The following is a 5,367-nucleotide window of genomic DNA, read 5'->3' as shown; positions in this document are numbered from 1 at the left end:
TGAGCCACCAGCGCCCAGCTTGCCCTTTTTCTTTCTTCCTTTCTATCCTTGAACTAAGCCATGGGAACATCCAGAGGTTCTTTCTCTAGCTTTTTCTCTGACCCTATCAATCAACCAACCAATCAATCAGTCATGTGAATAATACAATTGTACACACGTGTGCACCTGTGATTTTATAAGTGATTTTATGATATGAGCATGCACATATTTGTATAACAATTTAAACCCATAATTATACTACCAAATCCTCACCATAACCCTACTGTATACAGAATTGCTCCTGTTTTAGAGTTGAAGGGTTCAAAGTTGTGATTTCAAGTCTCTATTTATTGGCTTCCATGCCAATTTTATCAACATGCCGTTTTATCAACAGTATTTTCAGTAAACAGATTAGAGAGCTAAGGGAAATATGTCAACAAGAAGTAAAGCAGCAGGCTGAGGTTCCAAGGCTCAAAGCTGTCAAGTCACCTGTCTCTCCTGGGAAATGCCCTGGAGATGGGAAGGACAGCAGAGCAGTGAGAATTGTTATGTAAATGTGGTGGATGGAAGGATAAGTACATTATTACAAGCTTCCTGTTATGCTGCTGAAGTTGTTTTAATGATTGTATTCTGCTTTCTCATGGGTAAAACAGCAATAAAAATATCTGCTTTGTAGCAGTTAGGCTTAGTAGGATTAAATGAGACCCTGTTATATTCTTCTACAAAGCAGAATACAAATGTGAGATCAATTAAGGTATTCTAAATGATGTTTATTGGTTTTCTTATTTCTTAGTTTATTAATTTAGTATCGGGCTGTGATTGTAACCCAGTGAATGCTTAGTATACATGTGGCCCTGGAGTTAATCTCCAGCATCAATCTGTCTGTCTGTCTGTCTAGCTAGATATATGCATGTATATATGTGTATATGTACATATATATATATATTTATGTATCACAGAAGTATAGTAAATCATCAGAAAAGAGTCTGATAACATGGACATGGAGATGCACATCAAATTGAATCTCTTTCCATCATCTTTCAACATCCCCAAGGCAATAAGTACTAATATATATATATATATATATATATACGTATATATACACATATATATGTATATATACATAGATAGGTAGATAGATAGATAGATAGATAGATAGATAGATAGATAGATAGATAGATAGTGTGTGTGTGTGTGTGTGTGTACCAGTCCTGGGTGTGATGATCCCCACCAAAAGTTCAAGGTATCCAAGTTACTATTCACTGGCAGAAACTTCCTTCTATTGTATCCTTGGGAACAAAAATGTGAAATCAGAAAACAGAACAAAATTATTGATAGAGGGAAAAACCTCTTGGTAAAGGGGTCAATCTTAGCTCCTTTATATCCTTACTAAAAAGCAAAAGTCCATCTCTCCCTCACTCAAGTGTGCCAAGCTGTCAGCTTTGCAGTTTACCACAAACTTTGCTGAAGTTACTCACAACCTGGAGGCTTATCACCAGCTACACTGAGTTGCTGTATTAGTCAGGAGCTTATAATAAAAACGTTTCTGTAAAATAGACTACCCCCACCCAAGGTTGAATTTTGACTTCTGTAATCCAAGGATATGTTTTGATGTTTTGTAATCAAGTATCAATAGTGTCAATAGAATTGATAGTATCAGTCATGTTGGCCAAGTCTAGAATATGTTTTGCCTATGCTCTTGTGACTCAAGGCTATGTTTTGCTTCTGTAACCTTGCTTTGGCAAACATCACCTACATGTAACCCCTTCCTATAAAAAACCCCCATGAAAAGCAAAGCTCCAGCTCTGCGAGCTGGAGACCAATACCATGTGGCTAATAAAAGGCTTCCAGCCAGTTTGGCTGGATATTGGTAATTCCTTTTTGCCGATCATGGGTTTGAGTCCCCCTGGGAAGCTGGGATATTTCACTGGGGCTTGAACTTGGGGCCTGAGTGCTGGCCCTGAGCTTCTTTTGTGCTCAAAGCTAGCACTCTACCACTTTGAACAACAGCCCCACTTCTGGTTTTCTGGTGTTTAGTTGGAGGTAAGAGTCTCATGGGCTTTCCTGCCCAGGCTGGCTTTGAACCATGATCCTCAGATCTCAGCCTCCTGAGTAGCTAGGATTATAGGCTTGAGCTACCACCACCTGGCAAGTACAATATTTTGAATGCTTGAAAACTGTGGGGAGATCAATTTAAATGGGCATAGAAGCAGCTGTTTTGTTTGATAGCACATACACTTAATATGCATTCTGCTTTCTCAGCTGGCACACTGGCTTTAAGCAGATGCCTAATATTCAGAAGGTGAATGTATTTACCTTTATTCAGCTGTTCTGAGTATGGTTTCTGATGCAAGGTCACTTTTTCTTCTTCAAGACTTTTCAGCACCATTCTCTCTCCCTTTGGGTGGGTTTGTGACCTTTCTGGGTATTGAAAGTTCTCCCAGGCTCTGGGGGGCACTGGAGCTATGTACCTATACTGCTGCCTTCTTCTCTTCTTCTTGCCCTTTTTCTTCTTCCTTTTTCTTTTCCTCCCCTTATTATTAATTATTTCTAAATTATTATTTACAGTATGGGGATTGTACCCAGGGACTTGAACATACTGAACAAGCTTTGTATTACTTGAGCTAAGCTAGGGGGCTTAGATGCGCTGTGTCCTTTGGCTACACTTTCAAAGGTAACATCATTTAGGAAGGCAATGGTTCTTTTCAAACAGGTGGCTTCTTACCATAGCACCCCTTTCCTGGAAGTCCCTCAAAATTCAACACCATAGAGCAGTAACATGCTGGAAAGCAGACATGCTTGGATGCTTGTCAGAGTTGCCTTTCAGTTCCCTCTGACCTTGTACTCAGTAAAGCCATGGCTTCCTGCTGGGCACCAGTGGCTCACATCTGTAAAACTAGCAACTCAGGAGGCTGAAATCTGAGGATCTTGGTTCAAAGCCAACCCCACATTCTTATTTACAATTAGCCAACAAAACATTGGAAGTGGCGCTATAGCCCAAGTGTTAGAGTGCCAATCTTGAGCAGAAAAGCAAAGGGACAGCCCTGAGTTCAAACCTCAGTGCCAGCACACCCCCCCCCCTGCCACACACACCAAAGGAACAAAAAACCTATGACCTCCTCCTCCCTCTTCTAGCCAACTATGTTCCTCTTTTCCCAGGGTGACTTTAAAACCCACTTTTATCACAGAATTCTTGGAAAATTATTGTGTTCTTAAAGAGGACACTTGTCAATCCTCAACCCTCCTTTTGGATTATATGGAAATCCTCACATCTGAAATCCAGGAGCTAGGGGCTGGGAAGGTGGCTCAGTGGTAGAGCACTTGCCTTGCATGCCTGAGGCCCTGGGTTTGATTCTCAGCACCACATAAGCAAAAAGAAAAAAGCCAGAAGTGGCGCGCTAGCCTTGAGCTGAAGAGCTGAGGGACAGCGCCCAGGCCCAGAGTTCAGGCCCCACGACTGGACCCCCCTCAAAAAAAAGAAATCCAGGAGCTGTGTTTTCCCCAATGTCTTAGGGAATGTCTTAAACGGATCTATTTCTTCCCATACCCACCATGATAGTCTCTTCTTTACTCCTCCCCAGAAGTCTTAGATATTCTGAACTTCCCCCAACTTTTATCAGACCTCTCAAAGCTGAAAGAATTAAAGAAGAGAGCAACTCTGCTGCTTCAGAATGGGAGGAACTGAAGAAGGGTATAGGGAAACATAAGAGTTGCTGAAAATGGCTGGCTCACTTAATCACCCTATCTTTAGTGTTTGAAAGTCATCTTCCACATGAGAAATTTAAAAGCAGTTCACAGCAAAAACAGTATGGGATTTTGCGTGGTTGACTTTTGCAATGTGTTATACATTTGAGTCAGTCTCCCACTGATGTGCTTACTGGCCATGATGCATTGGATGTTTGGACTAGGTTGAAGAAAGTTAACCTCCACCTTCAAACTACTTCTTGTGGGAAAAAGTGGTAATGTGCCACCTGGTGGTACTTACTGTAGTTGCAGGGATGGAATTTCTGTGGGGGAAGTCTTAAAACAGCGCCTTGATAAATTTTTTCCAAGCCTTTCTATTTCCTAACAAATGGGGCAATGTCATTCTTTCTGATAGAGGCATAGAATTCCATTGTATATATATATACCATATTTTCTTGATCCATTCATCTACTGAGGGGCATCTGGGTTGGTTCCATAACTTAGCTATAGTAAATAATGCTGCAATAAACATAGTATATTAAGTGAAGTAAGCCAAGCCCAAAGAAACATAGGTCCCATGGTTTCCCTTATTTGCAATATCTAGTATATGTCTGAGTCAAGCAGAAAAGGTCAGATAAGGTGATGTTAGGGAAATGAACCCTAAGATATGTATTTAAATGTCTTTTTTTCTTTCATGCGATTGTTTCTAACTCATTTATAAGATTATTTCTTTGTTGCTTTGTATGTCCCTCCCCCACAGTATAACCCCTGCTTTGACTGCATTTGATGTCGGTATAATTAGTGGAGAGGAAGGGGAAAAACAAATCGTTTAAGTAGGGATACAGGTGGACCCGTTGCAACAATGAGAAGCACAAGTCGTTATGTCTAAACGAACTTTACAACTTTGGTGGGGGGGAGGCAGGGAGGATTGGGTGGGGCGGTGGGGGGAGGATGGGAAGGGATAGGAAGGGGAAACAAATGAGACTACAATGCTTGATAAGAAATGTACTCATTATCTTGCCCATATAATTGTAACCCCTCTGTACAGTATTTTCACAATAAAAAATAAATAAAAATTAAAAAAAAAAAACAGTGCCTTGAAAATCTAGTTTGGGGGAAGAGCTAATGCTCCCAGAGGTGAGATGTATTCTTTGCTGGTACTCTTTTAAACCCCAAAGACAAGAACCCTGCTGCTTCATGTTTAATAGGGCACCTGTTCAAGGCGTGTCAGCCGGGGTCAGTTCTCAGGGAACTACTGGGCAGGCAGGTGGAGGAGAAAGTTCAGTTGGCAGAGGCAGTGGCAGTGACATTTTCAACCTCAGCCTGTAGCTTCCTGGGAAAGCAGTGCTAGTCTGGGCTCATGAATGTATATATGAGTTATCTTTAGTGTCAGGCTACTTCATCAGGCTATCAAGCAGGTTCTAGTAGCACATAGATAGATGAGGGATAGAGGGGCTGGATTATTAAACTCATCAGAAACCAATCAATTCTACCTGGTTGGGAAGCATTTGTGTTCACTGTTCTTTAAAAGTATGTTGAAGGGCTGGGAAGGTGGCTCAGTGGTAGAGCGCTTGCCTTGCATGCCGGAGGCCCTGGGTTCGATTCCCCAGCATCACATAAGCAGAAAAAGCTGGAAGTGGTGCTGTGGCTCAAGTGGTAGAGCGCTAGCCTTGAGCTGAAGAGCTGAGGGACAGCGCCCAGGCC

Source organism: Dipodomys ordii, unplaced genomic scaffold (assembly GCF_000151885.1).
Source record: "Dipodomys ordii isolate 6190 unplaced genomic scaffold, Dord_2.0 Scaffold214, whole genome shotgun sequence".
NCBI lineage: Eukaryota > Metazoa > Chordata > Mammalia > Rodentia > Heteromyidae > Dipodomys > Dipodomys ordii.
This window is presented reverse-complemented; position numbering follows the sequence as displayed.